The sequence below is a fragment of the Megascapheus bottae genome, chromosome 21 (genome assembly GCF_031878675.1).
Source record: "Megascapheus bottae isolate mThoBot1 chromosome 21, mThoBot2.hap1, whole genome shotgun sequence".
Taxonomy (NCBI): domain Eukaryota; kingdom Metazoa; phylum Chordata; class Mammalia; order Rodentia; family Geomyidae; genus Megascapheus; species Megascapheus bottae.
In genome coordinates this window covers 8245815-8273249 of record NC_143529.1, presented here as the reverse complement: position 1 = coordinate 8273249, position 27435 = coordinate 8245815, and the positions used below count along the sequence as shown (strand labels likewise).

Below are 27435 nucleotides of genomic sequence, written 5' to 3'. Positions count from 1 at the left end.
CTGAATGCAGAAATTTCAATTTCCTAAAATGTTATATTCCATGATGCAACACAGTTCCTATCAAATTAGCAACAAAAACTACTATTCATTTCTTACTGTATAATATCACTGAATGGTCACATAATTGCAACTGAGAAAATTGTTTCAAATGGAAGAACCATTTGTTCAAGACCATAGGCTAAGAAAACACAGATATATATACATATATATATATACATACACACATATATATGGAGACCATACCAAAAGATCTGAACTGGTGTGTACTTAATAAAATACCTCTGGAAAGAACCCAAGAAATTCCCTTTTCAAGAAGGAAACTGAGGACTGAGGAGTTTGGTTTGAAAGAAAGATTTGCATTTCAGTTCTTTTTACACTTAAGGCTGATAGAAACATTCAGTGCTTTTCATCTATACTCAAACCGGGGCAATGTATCACTCCAGTAAATAAAGTAATGTCAAAGCATTCTGCAATCCAAGACCAATATTCACAGGCCAGTCACCTGGCCATTGCTTTAACCACTAACATTTCTTAAAGATATTTTATGACCCAGCATATGTAGGGAGCCTCAATCTGGTTTGGGTTTGGGTTTTCATTTGTTTGTTTGGGGGTTGTGGAGCTTTAACAAAGGCCCTGGGCACTGGCCCTGAACTCAAGGCTAGCACTCTACCACTTTGAGCCACAGCACCACTTCCTAAGCAAAACTCTTTGACAAACATTTAGTAATAGATTAAAATGTAAATACCCACCTAATAGCTAACAGCTTTAAACAGTCCTTCTCAAACTTTCCCACCAAATTACTATTAATGTTAAGATACCAAATTTGTTCCTTTTGGCGCCTAGAAGGTATACCAAAAAATCCTCACTTTTTTTTTTTGGCCAATCCTGAGACTTGAACTCAGGACCTGGGCACTGTTCCTGAGCTTCTTTTGATCAATTCTAGTGTTCTACCTCTTGAGCCACAGCGACATTTCCAACTTTGTCTGAATAGTTTATTGGAAGACGAGTCTCACAGATTTTTCTGCTCAAGCTGCCTTCAAACTGCAATCCTTAGATCTCAGCCCTCTCAGTAGCTAGGATTGTAAGTGTGAGCCACCAGCAACTGGCTCCCCACATTTTCTAATATGTGTATACACTTGTATGTATGTGCCAATCAGTACTTGAACTCAGGGCCTTATGTTCTTGCTCACAGCTGGCACTCTACCATCTGAGCCACATGTCGATCTTGTTTTTAATGCTGGTTAATTGAGATTTTTCTGCCTGGGCTAGTTTCAAACAACAATTCTCCAAGTCTCAGCCTCCTGAGTACCTTGGATTGTAGACATGAGAGATAGCCCTTTACTCTCAGTAAAAAAAATTTTAAAATATATATTGGACATTATATCAACTCCTAGGCTTTTGCCCTAAGAACTGATATAAGGTGGTTGAGAGTTTTTCTTTCTAGATTATGTGTTTAAGTCTTAGTAAATGAGGTCTTAAATATGGAAAAAAGTGCACAGAGGGGAAAAAAATGAAGGGAAAAGATTAGATACTGAGATTACCTGCTTTGACATTTAACTCAGAACTCTTCAACATACTACTGGATTCCTACTGTGACTATGGTCCCTTGCCATCATGAAGCTATACTTTTTAGTTTTACTAGATATTTTAAAATCGTCCATAGACATTTTGGCCAATACATTCTCCTCAGAGAATATATGGGACTACTTCTTTCCCCATACATTCAATTCAATGCATGGCCACATCTTTTCATCTAGTTAGAGGAACAGGGGGGAGGTACATGTCAAGCACTGAGTCAAACGTGATTAGACAGTGAGACAGAGCATAGCCGGGACATGAAGTCAGGGGAAAAAAAACTAACTATGATGATCAGAGAAAGCCTATCGAAAAGAAAGATACTTGTACTACAACCAAACTATGGCAAGACATGCCATAGCTAAGACACAGTTTTCATTTACTGAACCATGAGGTACCTTGTTGAACATTATTTATGGGTGTGTATATAAAAGTATTTACACGTGGTTAGAATTTGAATCAGTGAACTTCAGTACTCTACACGGTAAGTGAGCATCATCCAGTCAACTGAGGACCTCAACAGAGCAAAAGATAGAGGAAGGAAAAATATATTCAGTTTGTTCTGCCTCACTGAGCTGAGCCATCTCACCTCTGCCCTTGGACTAGAATTTATGCCACCAGCATAAACTCAGGCTTTAGGACTGCTTTTCAGGTCTTAGTACTCAGGCTCAATTTCACAACCAGCATTCCTGCTTTGCCACTGAAGATGGCATGTTGTGGCACCTCTTGGTCTCCATTCATAACCATGTGCACCAACGCTCAAGAACAGAATCTCCTTTGCTTTAAGGAGCTGTACAAGGGAGGTGTCATTTAATGATCTCTTCCACCCACTTCAACAATCTCATCCCCCTTTGACTCACTCTATGGAATCTTCTTTAACTTGTATCATATTTATACACACACAAATTAGTCTAGTTCTATTTGGGGAGAACCCCAAATAATACAGAAAAGGGCTCAGCCATACAAAATGAAAACAAAGATCTTCGGTATCATATTCTTGGTATGTTCAAGGGACAGAAAGATGGCTTCTGGGGCTGGCAAATGAGGACCAGAGATAAGGGGTGAGCGTTGGGAGCTAAACCGTGTAAGATCATACAGGCTAAAGTAAAAGAGGAAAGCTTTTATTTGTTGCAATTCGACTTTTTAGGAAACTGGTAGACCAGACTGACAGCATTTCAACGTTTTTTTTTTGAGAAAATCATTCTGTGTAGTGTAGGCAGTGATATGCAGGGAGGCAGTACAGGTAGCAGACAAGTCAGGAGCAGCGGAACACTACAGATGAGAGATGAGGTAACCTAAACGATAGATTTCTTAGTGTATATAGGGAGAAGGTTCAGATTGCAGGACATATCTTAAAACTGTGGGATTGGTGATAGCTTGGATATGAGGAAAAGAAATGGTTGATGATTGCCACTTCCAGATGCTTAGATTACATTATCCGGTGGATAGTTTTAGCTTTTGGTAAAATAGAGAAGGAAGAATGAAGAATTCTGTTGTGAACTTCTAATTGCCATGCAAAACCAGACTTCAGCCAAAACCTCCTCCTACTGCTAACTGAGGTTAAACAATAAGAATAAGTACAAATGGTTTACAGAACTTCTATGGCAACTGAAAAAAGCTAATTCAGCTGGGAGTTGAACTTTCTTGCCTTCTGTCCAGCCTCCTTCCTGCTGCCTGGAATGAGGAAGATGATGGGACTTCCAGCAGCAATCTTGAGACACAAGGTTGACTTTGGGGGTAACACTCAAATACTGAAAAGACAAAATCAAAAGCTGAAATAGAGGAGATTGCAGAGAATAGATTGTTCAGGTCTATCTTAGGGTTTCTTTTAAATAAAATAAACTCTTGCACATTTCCAGTATTTTGAAGTTTTGTTTTGTGTTGTTTTGTTTTATCGGTCATAGGGCTTCAACTCTGGGCCTGGGCGTTGTCCCTGAGCTCTTTCGCTCAAGGCTACCACCCTACCGTTTGAGCCATAGCACCACTTCCAGTTTTCTGGTAGTTAGTTGGCAATAAGAGTCTCATAGACTTTAGTACCCAGGCTGGCTTTGAACCATGATCCTCAGATTTCAGCCTCCTGAGTTGCTAGGAGGCCAGGTATGAACCACCAGTGCACACTGCTGTTGTGTTTTGTTTTCTTTTGTTTTTTAACTCATACAACCAACCAAAATCCTGACTGATGTAGAGATATAAAGATGGATCAAATATCCAAAGAGACAATACCTTTCATAAGCATAGTAAAACTGAAAAGAAAAAAAGCTCTAGAGATGGAATCTTAGAGTTGTTTTGATTTGCATTTCTTTCTCACTCCAGTTACAATGGCCAGGATCAAGAAAACTAATAACAACAGATGCTGGAGGGGATGTGGCCAGGAGGGATCACTACTATACTGTTGGTGGGAGTGCAAACTCGTTCAGCCACTATGGAAAGCAGTATGGCAGTTCCTCAAAAGACTAAACCTAGAGCTCCCCTATGACCCAGCAATTCCACTACTTGGCATTTACCCAACCATCCAGAAACAAGGGCATACTAAATCCACTAGCACAACGATGTTCATTGCAGCACTATTTACCATAGAAAAGATATGGAACCAGATGTCCCTCAGTTGATGAATGGATCAACAAGATGTGGTATTTGTACACAATGGAATTCTATGCTGCTGTCAGAAAGAATGAGATCGCCCCATTTGCTAGGAAATGGAAAGACTTAGAAAAAATCATATTAAGTGAAGTAAGCCAGACTCAAAGGAACATAGGCTCAATGGTTTCCCTCATTTGTCATAATCAGTAGAAACCTTGGGCTCTCCTACCAGAGATTTGCAATAGAGCAAAACCTAGATACATAAGGCCATATAGTATGACACTAAATGAAAGGACCTCTAGGATATAGAAACAAAAGCCATATAATGAGTGATTGTTGTCCTTAATGTACTATGTTATTTCTCATCTCTTTTGCTGTCCCTTGGTTATCTCATATTGTTACAGTATCTCACTTCGTTATCTGATATATTGGATATATTTGTATTTGGTTATTTGAAATTGGATAGGGAAGAGGGAAAACAAGATGAGGGGTGGGGGTGGGGGGAGGAAATGGGGACCAAGACATGAGAAAGGGTATCAATGTATGTGAATTAATGCACCTTGTATCTGGAGAATATAATGTAACCCTCTATTAATTACAATAAAAATATATGAAAAAAGAGCTCTAGAGAGTGAAGTTCCAGAACCGTTTCCAATAGCACACAGCACCCAAAATAGCCTCGTTGCACCAAATACAAGAGTTATCTTCATAAAAGTATCACTATATGACATCATTATTGTGTGACTTCTTACCTTTTTATAAGAGAATATACTTAAAACTACATTTCTTTCAGCCTTAAACTTATTTTTAGTTTATTTAATTGCTACTTATATTTATAATTGCTCTTACAATTAAATATGTGCTGAATCTCATTTTGGATTCCTATTGTTTGCAAGGTAATTTTGAACTCTAACACATACTTCAATAAGCAGTCAGCCCCTTTCCTTACACAATCTATGAATCATGCATCTCATATCCTATGTATCTCATAGGATAATAACGGTAACTTTTCTGAAGGTCCCAACATGAGTTGGATCTATCAGGACTTTGTTGTTGTTTTAAGGTGAAGTAGCAGAGAAACAGCATGTGGCATAAACATTGCATGGGAAAGCACGCAGTATAGACCACATCTGTCATTTTTACTGTCTTCCACTGTCTTCCTCATGGCAGACCTGGGTCTTAGATTAAATAATGAGAATGTAAGCTTTTAAGCCAAAGATTCCGTTCCCAGACCTTATTTCCTCATTTTTTTGTGTGTGTGCATTTTACTTCCTTGTTCTTTTATAGCTCTTTGCTTCCATTTTAAGGTCTGGCAGGTTTTAGTTCAGTGTATTCTGAAATGTGAAAATTGTATAGATCAAAATTTCCTGTCATCTTTGCTACTAAGCCTGTATCATATTCCCTCCTGTAAAGGTAAAGAGGTTAAAAGAGATGACAACCACTCCAGCTACTTCCTGTTGACTGAAGGATGTCAAAGGAGAAGCAGCCAATCTAGGAATCCTTTACAGAGGACTGGGGTGTAGGGAGCCTCTACTGAAATTAGAGTTCGGATTTATGACAAGTTCCATTATCATGACCACTACCAATTTTTGCTGATTACCTTAGTATACAAAAAAATGTGTTAATAAAACATGCTATATCTATCAGTTTTCCTCAGTTCACCAATCCTATTATCTAATCAAAGAAAATCTCACCAGCAACACAAGTCTGCTTGCTTTTAAAGTCAGACTGACAACTGGTTTGGCTATTCCTAAGTAATCAGAAGCTTTTTTTCCCTTTTCCATTGTCACTGAAGTACAATATATGCACTATAAAGCACACAGGTCCTAAGTGGACATCTTGATTAGTGTCCTAACTGAGTACCTTATGTAGCCAGCACCCAGATTAAGAAATGGAAAATTTTTAGCATGAAGAACCTCTCTTCTGCCCCTTCTAGTCATAACCTTTTTCACAAGAAAGGGCTCATCCTGACTTCTGATTCCAAGATTCATTTTGCCCGTCTTAAGCCCAATGTAAAAGGAATAGTTAAATGAACACAGTTTTACCCCATGTGCTATCTATCATATATATCTATATTGTTACCGGTAACCATAGTTTATCCTTTTTTGCTATGTTATTGTATTTATTATTCCATTCTGATGTTAATGGACAATTAGTTTTAAGTGTTGTAAATAATGATGAAGTCATATTTTTTATTGTAAAAGTGATATGCAGAGACATTACGGTTATGTAAATTAGAGTACATTTCTTTTTGAACAGTGTCGTCCCTCCCTAATTTTCTCCAAATCTTTCTCCTCTCAAGCAATAATATTCTTTTTTTACTTTTTATTGTTGGGGTAATAGAGGGGTTATAGTTACATTCACCAGACAGTAGGTACATTACTTCTCACTAAAGCAATAATATTCTTATGCAATTATTTTAATATATACCAAGGAAGATGTTTTTCCAATAATGGAGCTTTTCAGGAGATTTCAGCTCTATGAAAATGAAACATCTACAAATGTTGTGTGTTTTCTTCTGTTCACATATGTCAGGTAAAATCTTAGCTAATTTTCTAAAATCATATCTTAAATCTAGTTCCTTTGGAACACATTATCTTTTCCCTATAGACTAAGAAAGGTATTTAATCTTGTCATATATTTTCCAATTGTATGTTAGAACATCTGAAAATAAGTAAAACAATAAAATTAATTTTACAGTACAATTACTTTAATATGGAAACATGACAAAAAATAATTGCGCTCTCTCTCTCTCCCTCTCTCTCTCGATCGCTCTCTCTCTCTCTCTCTCTCTCTCTCTCTCCCCCCCCCCCCCGCCCCTATCTTTCTCGCTCTCTCTTTGTAGTTCACAGGGCTTGAACTTGGCCTGGGCCCTGCCACTGAGCACTTCAGTTCAAAGCTACCACCCTACTGCTGGGCCTGGGCACTGTCCCTGAGCTCTTCAGCTCAAGGCTAAGGCCCTACCCTTGAGCCAAACCCCACTTCCTGTTTTCTAGAGGTTAATTGGAGATAAGAGTCTCAGGTTCTTTTGTGCCTGAGCTGGCTCTGAACCTTGATCCTCAGATCTCAGTCTCCTGAGTAGCTAGGATTATAGGCATGAGCCACTGCACCCTGGCTATCTTAATATATGATTTTTTTTTCTCTTCACATAAAAATAGACGTTTCCTCTGGTCTTCCTGAAGAATCATGGAAATAATACAATCTATACTTATGCATTCAAATATACTTTCAAGTACTTCACTGTTGGAGGAAACTTAGCAAGTTATAACACTTTACTCAAAGTCTCTTGGCTGCTTTATGAGAAAAGAAAGAGGAAAAAATGGGACACCTAATGTCATAAACATTAGATCACTATTCTGTTCATAAATAAGCATTGCCAAAAATGATTTATAATATAAAAAATGTTATTGATTTAGACATTCATCCTTTTGTGGAGCTTTAATCCCTACAGTTGAGCAATAATTCTTTCCCTCATCATAAAGCAGTTATCCATTCCCACATTCAAATCCCCTGAGCTTTTATGCATTCTATCTCTCTGCTAGTCTAACGGTGTTTGAAAACTAAGTAGTTTTGAAAGAAATATAATTGCTCCAAGTTAGCATATTGGAAAAACTTTTATTTATTTTAAAAGTTAAACACTAATTACCACCACATTCACATTACTAAGCACCTCCTGTTCCAGACTCTGTATCTTAATTAAACTGTAGGATTTAGTGGGATTAAAAATGATTTGCATAAAATCAAAACAACACAAAAATTCCACCTCACTCCAGTCAGAATGGCCAGGATCAGGAAAACTAATAACAACAGATGCTGGAGGGGATATGACCAGGAGGGATCACTACTACACTGTTGGTGGGAGTGCAAACTCATTCAGCCACTATGGAAAGCAGTATGGCAGTTCCTCAAAAGACTAAACATAGAGCTCCCCTATGACCCAGCAATTCCACTACTTGGCATTTACCCAACCATCCAGAAACAAGGGCATACTAAATTCACTAGCACAACAATGTTCATTGCAGCACTATTTACCATAGAAAAGATATGGAACCAGATGTCCCTCAGTTGATGAATGGATCAACAAGATGTGGTATTTGTACACAATGGAATTCTATGCTGCTGTCAGAAAGAATGAGATCGCCCCATTTGCTAGGAAATGGAAAGACTTAGAAAAAATCATATTAAGTGAAGTAAGCCAGACTCAAAGGAACATAGGCTCAATGGTTTCCCTCATTTGTCATAATCAGTAGAAACCTTGGGCTCTCCTACCAGAGATTTGCAATAGAGCAAAACCTAGATACATAAAGCCATATAGTATGAAGCTAATTGAAAGGACCTCTAGGATATTGAAACAAAAGCCATATAATGAGTGATTGTTGTCCTTAATGTACTATGTTATCTCTCATCTCTTTTGCTGTCCCTTGGTTATCTCATATTGTTACAGTATCTCACTTTGTTACCTGATATATCAGATATATTTGTATTTGGTTATTTGAAATTGGATAGGGATGGGGGGAAAACCAAGATGAGGGGTGGGGGCGAAGGTAATGGGGACCAAGACATGTGAAAGGGTATCAGTGTATATGAATTAATGCACCTTCTGTCAAATATCATGTAACCCTTTTATTAATTACAATAAAAAATATTAAAAAAGAATCTGAAAAAAATGATTTGCATAGACTTTCAGTAGCAAAATAATGTCTAGCCTTCCAGAAAGTTGAATACAGTTCTGTGCTTAAACTTAACAACAGGGATCCATTCTAAAAACTACGTTCTCAAACAGTTCTTCATTATACAGACATTAGAAAGGGCACTTTCACAAACCAACATACATGTTACTTAGCCTATTACAGGCCTAGGCTACATGGTACAGCCTATTGCTCCCAAGCCAGGCTGCTGGTTATCGTACAATTATATAGGCAATTGTAGCACAGTGGTGTTATAACCAAACATGTAAACAAGAAAAAGGCACAGTAAAAGTTCTAGGAATTTTTCAGCTCCATTATAATCTATGAAACTACTACTACTTAGTTGATCTTTCATTATTAAAAATGCTACCTACGGGCTTGGCCTAGTGGTAGAGTGCTTGCCTAGCATGCACGAAGACCCGGGTTCAATTCCTCGGTACCAGATACATAGGAAGAGCCGGAAGTGGTGCTGAAGCTCAAGTGGTAGAGCTCTAGCCTTGAGAAAATCCAAGGACAGTGCTCAGGCCCTGAGCCCAAGCCCAGGACTGGCAAAAAAAAAATGCTATCTAATTTGATCTTTCATTGATAAAAATGAAAGATGAGTTTGGGCAAAGAGGTTTTTCCATCTTCACCAGAAACGGTTGGGAAAAAAAAAATGAAGGAAAAATGTGTGACTTTTCACAGCCCTAATTCACTAGTCATTTTTTGTAATGTAAACAAAAATTGAAAACTTAAAAAGTTGATTTAAGAATTAAACATTGCACTGGCCGGGAGTTTGGCCTAGTGGTAGAGTGTTAGCATGCACGAAGACCCAGGTTCGATTCCTTGGTACCACATACATAGCAAAAAGCCGGAAGTGGTGCTGAGGCTCAAGTGGTAGAGCTCTAGCCTTGAGAAAGTCCAAGGACAGTGCTCTGGCCCTGAGCCCAAGCCCAAGACTGGCCAAAAAAAAAAGAATTAAACATTGCAGCCAGGTGCTGGTGGCTCACACCTGTAATCCTGGCTACTCCAGAAGGCTGGGAACTAAGGATTGTGGTTCCAAGCCAGCCTGGGCAGGAATGGCACTGTGCTTAAGTGGTAGAGAGCTAGCGTTGAGATGAAGAGCTCTCAGGGACAACACCCAGGTCCAGAGTTCAAGACCCATGACCAGAAAAAAAGCATTAAACACTGCAGACTCATAAATTAAACGGATTGCCCTAAATCTATTAAAACTTCTTCATCAAGAATTAGTCCACTATGTTTCCAAGTTCAAAGAAACAATGTCCTTTGAGTCTACACATACCTTTCAAGTTAATCAACTTTTTTATAGTTAAAAGTTTATCATCAAATTTCACTTCTAGATATATGATGCAAACAACATGTAAGATCAACACACTAAGATTGTAGCTTCATACAAGTGTTGGTGCATAACAACATAAAGTGGGTATCGGTTATGACAAATAAGCTTTTTAGGAATTTATGCTCTCTCTATGCAAACAACAGACCTTCCCTCCTAAATTATTTGAACCTGAAAATTCTTAGATTTGAGAGTCTTAAGTCTTAAATTCCCAGAACATAGACCAAACATAGTTATTAATCAGAAGATTAATGCAATCTCAAAGGCACTTGAAACCAGTTTCAAATTCAGAAGATTGCAGTCATCAACCAGGTAAATAATTGCTAGGTCTGGGCATGAGATCATGAATTCCTTGTGAGAGGGCCTAGATCTCCACCAAGCTGCAGAAAGAAACTATGGCCCAAGGGGAGGAGGGGAGCTGCCCCTCAGCTTCAGCCAATTGTTCTCATATCTCCTGATTTCTCAAGGCAAGCCAGAAATACAGATTAGTATGTGAAATCTTCCTATTAAAATGTTGGCAGAAAAACTTTAAAAGCACTTCATGGGCCAAACAAAACATGTCTGTGAGAAGTATTCAGCCAGCTGGCTGCCAGTTTGAGATGTCAGGGAATCTACAGGCAAAGGAAAGTATAAACTATTCCTTTGCCTTTCTCTCTCTCAACCTAGTAATGCACAATCCTGAAAACTCACTGTCAAAATCTAATTAGGGAAGTTTTTTTGTTTCTTTTTAATGAGATGTAGATTTCAGTTTGATTCTAAGGGAGACACTACTTTTCTGCCATACCCTTTTGTTTATCAAAAAAAAGTATGCTTTCTTTTCATCTTTGGTTCCATAAACACATAGGTTACACAAACTTGCTGTATTTGCCAACTATTTACTTTATGCATGCTTAATGAATGAACTTTTTTATTATTAAGTTATTTTAATAGTAAAATGTTGTTGTTGTTTATGCAGAGGATGCACAATTGAATGTTTACCATTCATCTTTGTTCCAAATAGAGATGTTAATTATGGTATAAGGAAAAAACCATTTAGCATTACAAAGAATCATATGAAAAAGCCACCTGATGCATAGTCAAATAGTGATTTGGTTCAGGGCACTTGAAATGTAAGTAAAATACAATCATCAAGTCTTTATAACAATTCTAAACAATTAATATTTAAAAACTAGTGCAAATTGACTTTTACATTCAGTGTTAGTTGAAAGAAGGCACTCATCCTTACTGAATTATACATTTAGGTTCTCACATTTCATTTTGTAGTAGAATTCTCCTCATCTATTCTTCTCATAAGTTATGTCTTGGCGTTTTTCTCTGTAGGAAGTCCTATGCAACATAAAAGAGTGTAGGTTGGCCTAAGTACTAAGCAATTTTCCTTCCTATGAAGTTTGAGTATTTCTTACAAGCAACTTGTATGGAAATCAATCTTAAGCCATTGACAGGAGCCACAAACGTTACTCCAGAACTGTTCCTCTTCTGTCAAAATGTCATGATAGAAGAAGAGAAGTGGCCCACGTTGATCTTCATAATTTGGCAGCAATTTCTTATCTTCCAGGCCTCAGCGGTCTCTATGACTCTTAGCTCCTTTGTGGCAGTGAACATCAATTTCCTCATAAATAGCTTCTGTGGTAACGGCAGGAGCTAAAGGATCAAATTCCATTACCTCGTAGTAATTAGGTGGCTGGGTATCATTGTTTATCATCACTGGGTGACTGCTGCGCAAGGGTGGCGGCCTTTGGTTTGATGGTGTTGCTGTGATGGTCTGTAGGCTGACCGGCTGCAGTAATACTGAATGTGAGTCTTCTGGCAAATTATCATAGGTGTAACTTGAAGTGAGATTTTGGCTGGTCCTCTGAGCAAACAGGGATATTTCTGTATTTTCTGTAGCTAACAAATCCACTTGTGGATAAAGACCAGTATTCAAGTTGTTTGTTACAACAGGATTTGGAAAGCTGAAACTTAAGTTTGAAAACTGAGCATTCATGTTGCTGAGTTCTCCTTGAGGCAGTGTAGGCACCAAAGAGCTTGGACTCAGGTCCAGGAGATCACAAGACAGAGCAGAAGGCTCACTGGCAGTATTGGCGGCTTCCTTTCCCCTTTGCTCCAAAAGCCTCTCTTGGTTTCAAGTAAACCTCTCATATCCAAGGATGGCATTATTCAAATCCTTATTCACTTGAATGAGCTCCACCATTAAGTCTTCATTCTCCACTACCACAAGTAGGTCCATGATCCTTTCTTGCATCTCCCGGCCTGTCTTGTAGTTTCTGCAGAATCTCTATGTCATCCGGGTTTTCAGACCCTGGTGTGTTCTCCAGCAATATGGCAGCCATCACTCGCACATTCATTTTCACCATATCCAATTCTCTGTGCAACTTTCCAATCTGTTCTGGGACCAATGAAATAGTCTTGGTAGCAGTTATAGAAGGAAGAGCAGGAGCAGATGGGGTCAGTGTTGGTGCATGGGATGAGATCAGAGCAGTCTCATGTCTTGTTTTAGCCTCTGGGTCTGAGGGAGGAAACTGGGCACCTTTTTTCAGCAAGTCCAGGCACACTTCTTTCACCTCAGTTACTTCCACACCTCCTGGGAACCCCTGTGACCAAATCTTAATGAATTTCAAAATTCTATTCTGAATGTCTAATGACAAGTTGTATCTGGGATTCAGCAGCTTAACTAGACTATCTTTGACAAATTCCTTCTTCACAATCAAAGACTGGAAACTCGGTCCACAGTTCTGCATGCACATATCAATCAGTGACAATGTGAGTTGGATTTCTTTATGATTTCAGTTTTTGGAGATCCTTTTCTTCAAAGCCCTTCCTGGGTAGCATTAATTATATCGCAGATATGCATGAACTGTCCCCAGTCTTCAGTCTGTACTCCAGCAAATGTAGCTTTTTACATGTTGAGTATCACACAGCAATCAACCTGCTCTCCAAATTGGAGCTCCTCACCACCAGGATTCACAGGATTGCATCACCTCTCTAGATTTCCAACAGATAATGCCACACCCCATCCCGAGGGACAAGTGGGTGTATGAATGAACATTTTTAAAGAAATTGGTTAAAAAAAAGAGGGCTTTTTCAATGACCTTCACATACACATACATTCTTATATACACACACACAAACACACAACACACAAACACACACACACACACGCACACACGCACACACACAAAAACTGGATCACAAATACTGGTCGAGGTGCTTCCATCATGGAGCTGAAATGTATTTTGCATGCATACAGTAGAAAATGGAAATCCACTCAAAATACATTCATATTCCAAAAGATAAATTGACCTTAATCACAGCTGTCTTTGCCCATAACAAAAAATAGAATGCACTCAACTGCAGGACGTGAATAATTCATTCAAAATCTAGTAAGGTCAATCTCAGTGACAAGTCAAATGCTGCTACAAGGCTGCCCCTGTTTTACTCGTTATACAGTCTGTTATGTGGTACAAAGGAAGTGTGGGAACCAGAGAACAAACAGCCCTAACACACACACACACACAGCTCTAATAATGAAGAATGTTATTTCTCATTGACTTTTTTACAGAGTTGATATTACAAAGAGGAAAATGAAGTTTTACATTTTAATTATAAGAATAAAGTACTCCATGCAAAAATTTTAATAACATGGATATCTCTTTCTTAACAGTCTCAGAAATATAATCTGCTTTCATCTGTTACCATAAACATGAATAAATTTTATAGGCCTGCTATAGTTGTCAACTATTTATTACTATCTTTTACTTAATGTATGCTGGTCGAATTGACCTAATCAATGGTTCTTAACATTTGAGCAAACTTGGAGAATCATTTGCCCCTTTATTCAAAACTCCACTGCCAACCCACTATAACTTCACTTACTCTAACATCCCAGAAACAGTTATGGATATTCTTTAAGAAACTGAGTCAAGTGATGGGGAGTGTGGCCTAGTGGTAGAGTACTTGCATAGAATGCACAAAGACCTGGTACAATTCCTCAGTAACACATACACAGAAAAAGCCAGAAGTGGTACCTTGGCTTAAGTAATAGAACACTAGCCTTGAGAGAGCTCAAAGACAGTGATCAAGCCCTGAGTTCAAGCCCTAGGACTAGCAAAAAAAATTATGAGTCAATGCACTTCCATGAATTTCCTCCATATTCACATGTTTGAAATTACAACCTGGTTTGCATAGAATAATTAGGCTACTAGATTGGCTAAGAATGGATTATTGTCACTTGCTAAAAAGAATGCTTTTTTTAACTTTCTGAACCACACACAAGTGCTTTTTTTCTTCCCTTTACTGTTAGAAATATGCGGCATAGAAATGCAATGTATCATAAGACATGTATCACTTATAATAGATATTTCCCATACTTTCCCCGTAGGATGGATGATCTAATATTTTCTATTTTAAAAATTTGTAAATAGTATAATTAGTATGAAGTCTATGGATAAACAGAGGGCCTGAAGATTTCTTTCTTAGCTTTATTGTGACCTTCTGTTCTATCCCACTTGAACTCCCACTTGCTTTCTAAGGAACTCATCCCATAAAGAAGAAAGGAATTACCTGCATATGACCTAATGAACAGTGATGGTAAACTATTACAGAAGACAACCTTACTATATGTCATTACAGACGCCAGATACTATGTCAGTATGTACAAAATACTGTTTCTACAGAAAATTTTATTATATTCTCCTTCTATAATTCAATCTTATTGTTAAAACCTAATTAGGCTTGATCTCTATTTACAGACAAGAGATTATGTATTACAACCTAATAAGAAAGAATAGGATGATGCAGGTATCACAATTGAAAATAAAAATGTCAACCCTGGGACACTCGTATGTGCTGGTATCAGTATCATATTTTGTTTCCCTTAAAATTTAAGTTCAATTAAATATCTACAAATGACACCATGAACATAACCTGATTTTAAAAATTAATACCTTGTTAAGACTTTATGCAGCCAATTGAATTCATCTGTAGTTGGATTTTGATATGCATGATGTGATGATGTTAGAATGTGTCTGAAATAAAATATATGAATGCCCTGAACCCAACAGCATCACACTTTAAATTCACCAACAAGAAAAGCAGTATAGAAATAAAGACATGAGTGCTTGCCTAGCATGCACGAAGACCCGGGTTCGATTCCTCAGTGCCACATACATAGAAAAAGCTAGAAATGGTGTTGTGGCTCATGTGGCAGAGTGCTAGCCTTGAAGGAAAAGCTCAAGGACAGTTCTCAGGCCCCTGAGTTCAAGCCCCAGAACTGGCAAAAAAAAAAAATAACTATAAATCTGGAAGTTGGTGATTCATACCTGCAATTCTAGCTACTCAGGAAGTTGAGGTCTAAGAATCATAGTTCAAAGCCAGCCAAGGCAGAAAAGTCTGTGAGACTCCTATTAACCACCAAAAAAAAAAAAGTGAAGTGGGGCTGTGGCTCAAGTGGTAGCACACCAGTGATAAACCTAAGGAACACTTAATATGATTTTTTCTCAGTCTTTCCATTTCCTAACAAATGGGGCAATGTCGTTCTTTCTGACAGCAGCATAGAATTCCATTGTGTACAAATACTACAACTTGTTGATCCACTCATCAACTGAGGGACATCTAGGTTGGTTCCATATCTTTGCTATGGTGAATAATGCTGCAATGAACATTGTTGTGCTAGTGGATTTAGTCTGTCTTTGTTTCTGGATGGTTGGGTAAATGCCAAGTAGTGGAATTGCTGGGTCATAGGGGAGCTCTATGTTTAGCCTTTGGTGGCACTGCCATACTGCTTTCCATAGTGGTTGAACGAGTTTGCACTCCCACCAACAGTGTAGTAGTGATCCCTCCTGGCCACATCCCCTCCAGCATTTGTTGTTATTAGTTTTCTTGATCCTGGCCATTCTAACTGGAGTGAGGTGGAGTCTTAGGGTTGTCTTGATTTGCATTTCTTTTATGACCAGAGAGGTCGAGCATTTCTTCATGTGTCTATAGGCCATTTTTATTTCTTCTTCAGAGAAGACTCTCTTTAAGTCTTTGGCCCATCTTAAAAATCATATTTAGTGAAGTAAGCCAGACTCAAAGGAACATAAGCCCAAGAGTCTCCCTCATTTGTCATAATCAGTAGAAACCTTGGGCTCTCCTAGCAGAGATTTACAATAGAACAAAATCTAGAGACATAAGGCCAAATAGTATGACACTAAATGTAAGGACCTCCAGGATAAGGAAATAAAAGCCATATAATGAGTGACTGTTGTCCTTAATGTACTATGTTATCTCTCATCTCCTTTGCTATCCCTTGGTTATCTCATATTGTTGCAATATTTCATCTTATCTGATATATTTTATATGTGCTTAATTGGTTATTTGAAACTGGATAGGGAAGGGGGGAAATCAAGATGAGCTGGGGGAGGGTGGGAGAGAAATGGGGACCATTTCATGAGAAAGGGTATCAATGTTTGTGAAGTTATGCATCTTCTATCTGGTGAATATAATGTAACCCTTCTATTAAACACAATAAAAAATTATTAAAAAAAAAAAACCTAAGGAACAGCACTCAAGTCCTTGAACTCAAGTGCCAATACTGGAGAGAAACAAAAACCTTAGTGACTTACCTACTATGGCTGCTGTACAGGGGAACAAAACAAAACTAGTCTATTCAGAGTTCCTTCAGCTTTCATTTTTAGATATTGTTATTTAAATTTCAGGGGGGAAGGCTGTTCTATAAAATATCTACTTTCCTAAAATTAAGTCAAGATATCATAGGGATAAAAATGTAGGGAATCTGATCCATCAAGTCCTAAATAGCACAAAATGCATGTGTGTAGATTTCAGATTAAAGATAGATATGCCCTTCAATAAGACTATGCCAGCTGGTTCCACAAAGCTCTCAGCAAACCTCCATTCATTCATTCATTCATTCATTCCACACTGCTTAGTCATATGTCTGGGTCCAGCTCCTCAAAGGCTGGCATGGTACCTGATGCTCAGAAATGTTTGTTGAATTACTAAGTATTACCCTCCTCCTTACTGTGATTAAGCACAATTCTTAAATATAAATTTAATCTAAAAATGTTTTTACAGTTAGCATCTGTGCAAGCTCATGGAAAACTTTTTTTCTAAGAGACCAAAGTTTCTGGAAATGCTGAAGTATTTATGAGTTTAGCACAGTTCTATAATCAGGCAGTTCAAAGGTATTTCAAATGAATCGCATTCCAATCCCAGACTCAGCCAAACATTTGCCCTCCCTGTGTCTATTTTCCTTATCTGAACAATGGAGACGGCAATACCAGCCTGTCTCCCACATCTGCTGCAAACAAGAGCTAATAATATTTAGTAACTATCTAGAAAAGATTTAGATGACTTAGAAAGTTTATTACAATAGAAGCAAACTAAATGCTAACAATTTTATCTTTAAGATCAAAAAGAAAGATGAATGCCTTCTTAGAAACCATGAGTGAATGACAATAAAGCAGATCCTATTTTCAGAGGATACAATAGGAACATTGGTTGCTATTTCCTAAGCAAAAACTTGCGTGATAATTGCTAAACATTTCCTATTAAAATACATCATGTAGAGAACAGTGTGTTTAAGACAAAGGGAGCCCAGTGCATTCTTAACAGTATACACGTCTCCAGGCATGGTGGAGTGAATACCTGGAAACCTACTTCTGAGGAAGCAGAGGAAGGAAGTCTCTGTCTGAAGTCAGCCTCAAGCGAAAGTGCCAAGCCCCATCTGAAAAAGTAGGACTTCAAAAAAGAACTGAGAGGGTTAGGGTGGGGGGAGAGAAATGGGGACCAAGACATGAGAAAGGGTATCAATGTATGTGAAGTAATGCACCTTCTATCTGGTGAATATAATATAACCCTTCTATTAATTACAATGAAAATTATATGAAAAAAAGAGAACTGGGAGCATGGCTCAAGTAGTAGAGCACTTACATAGCAAGCCCTGAGTTCAATACCCAGTACTAGCAAAAAAAGAAATGTACATATATCTTTATTGCCACCATCCAGATCTAGTCTCTTGGTTACCCTATCTCATACCACCCTCTTCCTCTCTCCAAAAAGCTACAAGTAGTCTGACATCCTAATGACACTCTGGCTTCTAACTGTCCTAGTTATCCTTACAATAATTATATATTTGCTAGGCTTTATATAAATACAATCATAATCACATAGTATATATTGTTTTCTGTTAGGCCTCTTGCATCCAATATTATGTTCATGAGATTGATCCATATCATTGCACATTTACTCATTTCATTGCTGTACAGTTTTGCATTATTAAATCAGTCTTTATCCTACTGTTAAAGAATGTTTTCATTATTTTGATATTACAAATTTAAAGTCATAAAGTTTCCTTCTAAGCCCTAAGAAACAGACCCAAATATACTGCCTACCAGAAATGCTTAAAAACCTCGGTTCTACATGCAAATGGAGTCACAACACAACATTGTTATAAAATATCCCTAAGTTATTCATCTACAATAAATAGTTGAATAAGTATTATTTAATGTCTAATGTTTGCTTTTTTGCTGTCTTCATGTTTAGCAAAACCAATTATAGGCATAGTTGCAAGTAGTACAACTTGTTCTTCACAAGTCTCAGCAAAAGGCTAACTGGTACAACTGATAATACCTTCCACTCCAAACTCTTCATATTACTGTTCTACTGGCTGCAGACATTGAACTTCCTGCTACCTATGTGACTTGAAAGCTCATCAGACAGAAGAGGGTCATACTTGTCTGCAGACTCCAGCTACTAGACACTGAGGAGGTTTTACTCCTTCTTCTCCCAAAAATATGTATTTGCCATGTGTGCATTATTAATAGGAAAATTTTTGAATAATTTTAAATTGAGCAAATGTCTCTGAATAAACAAAACATTGTTTGGTAATCTTACAGTAACATGAATTATTTAGAAACTTTCAGCGTGTCAGCCCTCTGCTGAAGCTAGTGGAGTGATTATAACATGATATATAGTAGACCCTTGTCAATTATGACAAAGCTAAATCTTTCTGGGCCTCCTTTCTCTGGAAGAAGACAATGAGGCAATAGTGCTCTTTCTTACCATACCATGATCATCAACTGGGATCATGTACACAAAGTTCTTTTGAATAGTGGTAATAACCTACTAAGAACCCAATCCGTGTTAGCAGTTAACCAAATAATTGAACTCAGCCTATCATCCTGCAGTCATTGACTTTTTTATTTGTTATTAGAAAGCTTTTGTTCAGGCCTATTTTACATGCTTTACAAATAAAATAGATTAGAGAAAAATAGCAGGAAAGCTGGTCATTGGTGGCTCACGCTTGTAATCTAGCTACTCAGGAGGCTGAGACCTGAGGATCATGGTTCAAAGCCAGCCCAGGCACAAAAGTCCATGACACTCTTATCTCCAATTAACCACCAGAAAACCAGAAGTGGTGCTGTGGCTCAAGGGTTAAGGCGGTGGCCTTGAGCTGAAGAGCTTAGGGACAGCGTCCAGGCACAGAATTCAAGCTCCATGACCAAAAAAAAAAAAAAAACAAAAACAAAAAAAACAAAAAAAACAGTAATAATCAAGTAATAAGTTTTATGACAGTAAACAGTAATCACAAAAGAAGCTAAGAATTTATGTCACACACTTTATTTATTAAAATAACCTCATTTAATCCTCACAACCACCCAGTAAAATAGGCATCATTGTCATCACCATCTCCCTTATTCTTCAGATGAAGAAACTGAATAAAGTTTAGAAAGGTTGAATAAACTGAGCAAGATCACATAGTAACTAGCAAAAAGTAAAGCTGAAATTACAAATCTGAATCTATGGCATAGCCCTTAACCATAGGGGCACAATGTCTACCAGCAAAGAATGCTAATCATATGTTTTGTATAAAACTCATGGTTGGCACTGAAGTCCATAAGAGTTTAATGAGTAAAAACAGAGGGGTTTATAGGGAAGTAATAGGATGGAGAAAAGAATGAGAAGGAGGAGGAGGAGGAGGAGGAAGAGAAGCAAACAAGCTATTTCTAGGCCCTATATGCCTTCTAAGCTTAACATAAATGAATTAATAAGACAGGTGATTAATGTTACTGATTTTGCTTATTCATGGAGCAGGATATTTGCTACCTAAAAGTTAAATTAAGTTTATGGAAGGACCTACTAAGGTAAACAGAAAGTTCTTGGATTGAGCCAAGGAGATAAAACTAACAACTGACATTTTTATGTCATTCTACAACGTAAATATTAGTTAGAATTGCTCACAGAGTTATTAACCTAGTCCCAAATTTAATGTTGAAGCAATAAGATTACAGCACAATTGAGCAGACTTGCCCTTAACTAGGAGTCAGAGTACTAAGAACCTATTTCACTCAGCTTCTTGCCTGTTGAAGACATGTTTCCTGAGAAAGCCATTTAAAAGACTCACAAGAGTTGATTGGCTTCAACGGCCCCTTATGGGATGCCAGAATATGTTGGAGACACTGATGTAATATATATATATATATATATATGTATTTATATATATATATAAATGTATAGGTCCAATTATCCTTTCATCAGTTTAGGCATCAATAAGCAAAATGATCTCCTAAATTAGAGATTTTTTTGGTGAAAAATGAACAGGCATAAGTAGTACACCTAACTTATATAAAGTTGTAGATTTTTTAAATTTGTTTAATTTTATTGTAAAGATGATGTACAGGGGATGGACAGAGAGGTTATAGTTATATAAGTTGGGTAGTGATTATATTTCTTTTTCTTTTTTTTCTTTTTTTTCCGGTTGTGGGGCTTGAACTGTGGGCCTGGGTACTGTCCCTGAGCTCTTCAGCTTAAGCCCTCAACTATAGTGCCACTTCTATTTTTCTGGTGGTTAACTGGAGATAAGAATCTCACAGACTTTTTGAACAGTGCCATCCCCTTCCTCATTTCTCTCCCAGTTTTCCTCTCACAACCCTAGACACCATATTGTCTAAGAACTAGAAAGCGTATTATTCTCATCTCCTACCTCAGTTCCACACCTAAGGAACAAGAGCTCTGTGAGAGCACAAGGAAAATCATGGGTCCTCAAGGCACACAAGGAAGCCAAAACAGCTGAATGTAGATGTTTGGGTAACAGAAGAAGAATCAAACTTGTTCATTTTCTGGCCTAACAAATACTATGATTCTCTGAGGCTTAGGCACATGTACATAGCTATTGAACTATGGGAATCCTCTGCTAGGACAATCCCAGTCATATACTAATTATGACAAATCAGGGAAACCATGGAGCCTATGTTTCTTTGGGTCTGGCTTACTGTACTTAATATGATTTTTTTCCAAACCTTTCCATTTCCTTATGTCATTCTTTCTAAAATTCCATTGTGTATATATCACATTTTCTTGATCCATTCATTTACTGAGCAGCATCTGGATGGATTCCATATCTTAGCTGTGGTAAATAATGATGCAAAGAACATGATCATGATGGTAGCTTTAGTGTGGTCCTAGGCATTTACTTACCCAAGTGAACAAGGCCATACACTAAAGTTCTTTTTTTTTAGACTCATTTTTACATAACTAAAGTTCAGAAGTACTTCAGTTAACTTCAGAGAGAAACGAAACAAAAACTCCAACAATATTTTCAAGCCTCCCTACCACACTGGAATTTTATTGTCTTTCATATTTAATAAAGTATGTTTTATACTGTTGGTGATTTCTGATAAACAACACCTGTGGGAGAAAAAAATGTATACTCAAAACCTTTTTACTCAATCAGATAGGAAGTAAGGAAATAATGTTGTGGTTTTTCTTTCATATGACTCTTGCTGAATTATATAAAAAGTGTCACCACAAAACACGCATTCTATTATGGCTCCTTGACTATGCTTTTACTTGACAGATAAATATCACCAGTGTCAAGGGGTAGGTAAGGATTATCTGAAGACTAGGATAACATCAAAGCTTCTGTCAATCATATCTGTCCCCAATATTATTCAGTCTGCATCACTGACAGCTCTGCAAGAAATGGCTTTTACATAACTATCTGTTCTCTTTAATTACTGTACTGCTGGCAGGAGTTGCCACAATTATCTTGAAAAGGGTTCTGGTCTTGATACCTTTTGCCCGTTCCTTCCTTCACAGAACCCCTCATCACAGAGATTTAAAGAAAAAGTATACGACTCTGAAACACTGACAGGCATGAGGCCAGAAACAATATTATGAACAGAATATATGAAAAGTGAAAAGGCTATTATACCAGTACCAATGAAAACAATCAAGAGTTCTTCATTCCCACTTAGAGGCACAAAAGACAAAATGTAAACTCAAGGCAGGTCAGAGAAGGTTATTATTAAGTTTCTCTAAATATATAGCCCTAAAATAATTCCATTATGCACATTATGGAATGGCTCATGTGAGGGGTGTGTGTGTGTATGTGTGTGTGTGTGTGTGTGTGTGCGCTGAGATCAAAACCAATGTGTAGCACATGCTATCCATGAACTCTACTATTAGACAACAGTCTAGCTTGGAATGGTTTTTACAGAAGCAGATCAAACTAGGGTCTTTCAGCCAGATGCCAGTGGCTCACGCCTCTAATCCTAGATACTCAGGTATCTGGAGATCTAAGGATCATGGTTCAAAGCCATCAGGGATAGGAAAGTATGTGAGACTCTTATCTCCAATTAACAACTCAAAAATCCAGAAGTGGCATTGTGGCTCAAGCAGTAGAGTGGTAGCCTTGAGTATAAAGAGATTCAGGGACAGTGTCCAGGCCCTGAGTTCAAGCCCCACAACCAACAACAACAACAACAAAAAAATAGGGGCTCAACCAGTATAATATTGAATTCTGGCTCAGGCATTTAAGTACTTGGCCTCAAGCAAATAAGCTTTCTTCAGTGGACCTCTGTATTGCCCTACTTTTAAATGGTAATAATACCTTTCTCAAAGATGTAAGTACAGAGAGGAGACTGGTAAAAAGAGTACTTTGCATTGCATGGTACATAATGGCACTCAATAAATAGCTTGAAACCATCTCATCCCATTATCAGTTTTTAAAATTAAAATGTGATTTAAAAAAAAAAAAACATTTTGGGGGCCGGGAGTTTGACATAGTACTAGAGTGCTTTCCTAGCATGCACCAAGACCTGGGTTCAATTCCTCAGCACCACATACATAGAAATAGTCGGAAGTTGTGCTGTGGCTCAAGTGGTAGAGTGCTAGCCTTGAAAAAGCTGGAGGACAGTGCTCAAGGCCCTGAGTTCAGTCATCAGGACTGGGGGAAAAAAAATTTCCAATAAGCTTAGCATCTTAAGTATTAGTAAAGTGTATGGTTTCTTGGTTGGCTTAACCGATAGTCTATTTTCCTCCCCCTCATAATTTGCTGCTAAGAAATGGTATAACTGAACCAAGTCTGTCACAATCATGTTTACAATAAAATCAGACCGCTGCTTCACTGAGTTCTTAGAGGAGATCTCCAGAGAATAAAGGAGCATAATCAACAGGAAACCATTTACTTGGTCTCACAGCCAGTGCAGTTTCTAACCTGCTTCTTGGCTAGGTTCCACCTAGTTGTGGCTGTCAGATTAAGCAACAGAAATGATTAGAAAGATGCTACAGTAAACAATTCACTCAGTGAACAATTCACTTGCTGATAAATACCTAAGAATATATTTAAATAGAAAAATATGTATGAACAATTGTCATATAGGAGCACTCCCATGTGAAAGCAAAGACAAAGCACACAATTTTTGTTTTGTTTTGTTTTTGTTTGTATGGGGGTCATGGGGCTTGAACTCGACCTGGGCCCTGTCCCTGAGCTCTTCAGCTCAAGGCAGCTGGTCCTACCTTTGAGCCAAGCCCCACTTCCCATTTTCTAGAGGTTAATTGGATACAAAAGTCTCGTTCCTTTTGTGTCCAGGCTGGCTTTGAACCTTGATCCTAAGATCTCAGCCTCCTGAGTAGCTAGGATTATAGATGTGAGCCACTGCACCTGACTAAAGTACACAGTTTTAACTAGACACAAAAGGTTCCACAGCTAAAATGATGTCCACTTTAAAGAATAATGTATTAGGAAATCCACTAGCACAACGATGTTCATTGCAGCACTATTTACCATAGCAAAGATATGGAACCAACCCAGATTCCCCTCAGTTGATGAGTGGATCAACAAGATGTGACATTTATACACAATGGAATTCTGCTGTCAGAAAGAATGACATTGACCCATTTGAAAGGAAATGGAAAGACTTAGAAAAAAATTATATTAAGTGAAGTAAGCCAGACTCAAAGGAACATAGGCCCAAGAGCCTCCCTCATTTGTCATAATCAGTAGAAACCTTGGGCTCTCCTAGCAGAGATTTACAATACAACAAAATCTAGATACATAAAGCCATATAGGATGACACTAAATGAAAAGACCTCCAGGATATAGAAACAAAAGCCATATAATGAGTGATTGTTATCTTTAACATACTATGTTAGCTCTCATCTCTTTTGCTGTCCCTTGGTTATATCCTATTGTTACAGTATTTTACTTCATTATCTGATATATTGTATATATGTTTATTTGGTTATTTGAAACAGGATAGGGAAGAGGGGAAAAACAAGATGAGGGGTGGGGGTGGGGGAGGGAAATGGGGACCAAGACATGAGAAAAGGTATCAATGTTTGTGAAGTAATACACCCTTCTATCTGGTGAATATAATACAATAAAAATATATATGGAAAAAAAGAAAAAGGAAAAAAAGAATAATGAAGTAGGGCCAGGAGTTTGGTCTCCTGGTAGAGTGCTTGTCTAGCATGCACGATTCCTTGGTAACACATACATAAAAAAGTCAGAAGTGGTGCTAAGTGGTAGAGCTCTACCCTTGAGAAAGTCCAAGGACAGAACTCAGGCCCTGAGTTCAAGCCCCAAGATTGGCAAAAAGAAGAAGGAAGAAGAAGAGGAAGAGGAAGAGGAAGAAGGAGAAGGAAGAAGGAGAAGGAGAAGGAAAAGGAGAAGAAGAACAAGAACAAGAACAAGAACAAGAACAAGAAGGTAGTAATAAGCAAATGGATAGGCTTTTCAGTTCCAAAGTCTTTGCCCCTTGTTTGCCTCCGGATTGCTCCTATAGGAGCAATTGCAATTATGTTTTGGGTATGTGAAACACTCATACAATAGTCATCTAAATTAGATGAGTTAAAAAGGAGTTCCAGGCCAGATGAGATCGTCACATCTATAATCTCAGCAGTTGGAAGGCTGAGGCAGAAGGATCACATGGTTGAGGCCAGGCTAGGAAACCTAGAGAAACATCAAAAATTTTTAAAAAATGTAGGAATCCAATTCTAAATTCTCAAATTGAGAAAGAGAGGTGTCTCTAAGGCATGACTGATAAAGACATTTGATTGGAAGGAACGCTGTGTATAAATCTTGGAGCACAGTAGGAAGGAAGATAATAGCATTAACTAAGTACTCCTTTAGGGACCCCAATATAAAGCACAGAAGGAAGGCTCAAAGTGGGACATAAGCAGCAACTAGCCTGATGGCTGTCAGTTACCTCTGAAACATTTCTCTACCATATTAAAGTTCTCAGTCACAAGACTATTCACAGAACTGATTAATTAAAACTAAAGGTCAAAAGGAGTATTTATTTTACAAATATTTTATCATTAATTTTCAATAACGACTTATAAATGCACTAGTTATAATAGCACCAGTTTCTCTAGAAGAGAAAACACAATTTTTGACAGTGTTCTCTACTGTGATAGCATGGAAACCAAAGGTCTTATAGTCCCTAAGAGTCACAGATACTAAGAAGAAACAGAAGTGACGATATTTGTATAGTTTCTGACACCACAATCTTCAGCAACAGTGGCCCATTAATCAACAAGTATCCACTTCTGTTTGTGTAGAGCTGTGGGAGATTTAGGAACAACACCTATCAGGTAAAAAAAGAAATGCAAATGTCAAAGAAGTCATAGCAGAAATCCTCCTCCGTAGCCGTTCTGCACAATAACACAGGGCAGTGCGGGGTCATCATTCTGACTTCAGCCTTTCCTCCAGACTCAGATCAAGAGCTTCCTACCAAGGTCAGGTTTCCTGTCTGGTAATGCATCTCAGTTCGTTCCAGATATTCCTTCTAATCCATTAGTGTGCAGTATTGATCCTATAGGCCTTCTTTGGTTTCGCAAACTTACATAACTCACTTGAGAATTCCTGAACAGTGATCACCATGGGTTACTCTAGCAAGGGCACAAAAGTGTATTAATAATTACATCTAATGCTTGGATTCAATTTGCATTCTCTAGAGGCAGATCCCAAGACAAGAATTCAGACATAAGTTGTTCACGTGGGCATGACAGAGAACAGTGGTCAGGATGTAGAGAAGGAAGATAATGAAGCATATAAGAAATCAGCTACAAGGGTAGAAGCCAGAATCTGAATTCTAGTTAAAGAAAAAAAAGCTTTTGGGGATTGATGCAAGGAACAGTTTCAGAATTATCTCATCTGAAGTTGAAGAAAATGATGTATTATATTCCAGATCTAATGGGTTATTTGATAAGAGCTGCTAGGGAAGAGAGAACATTAATTCCCAGAAATGACCTCCTGACCATGGACAGAACAGTCTTTGAGAGGTGGTGAGTACTCAAATACAGAGATAGAGATGCCAGAGCTAAACACAAAGCAGAGGGGAAAGGCCCAAGGATGAGGACAACAGCAGCTTCTACTTCAACCACATTCAGGTAAGTTCACTCTCAGCATGTCTGCCACCAGAATAAGCGATCAACTAATGTGATGTGAAAAAAACTAGGAGACATAGCTAATGCTTACAAAAAAAAACTAAAACTTTTTTACTTGCTGGAGGACATGTTCAGCCAAATGTTCAAGATATTTTTACTGTGTAACCTAAGACAAGCTATCATGAATTTCTGCTTTGCTATCCATTATGCATATTTCCTAATCTACAATATTTAAAGTATTAAGATAAATCATTTGAAGCATGATATTTCATTCCATTGGTACATTTCATTGACTTTAATGTGCAAATTAGCATTTCCAATCCATATTTGGGCTTTGCTTTAGTCATATTTGTTTGGAAAGACTCAGGATAAACACTGGGGAAATAAATATCTATCTACAATAGAAAGTATTTTGTCAAATATTCCCAGCACCATAGAAGATCCTCTAAGGAGGGACGCAAAGACGTTTCAGAGCCAGTTCCCAACTAAGCACTCACAATCCAGTGGGCAGAAAAGAGTGTAAGGGAGATAAGAACATAAACTATGATATGGCCATAAGAACAACAGGGACTCAAAGAAAAGCCA

General features: G+C 37.9%; 1 protein-coding gene and 1 pseudogene across 4 annotated transcripts in view; both read right to left on the bottom strand.

Annotated features, from left to right (window-relative positions):
* Positions 1-27435, bottom strand: part of Plcl1 (phospholipase C like 1 (inactive)) — a 330490-nt gene that overhangs the window by 227528 nt on the left and 75527 nt on the right. The gene's annotated exons all lie outside the window — the stretch shown is intronic.
* Positions 11721-12973, bottom strand: LOC150048595 (TOM1-like protein 1 pseudogene; annotated as a pseudogene).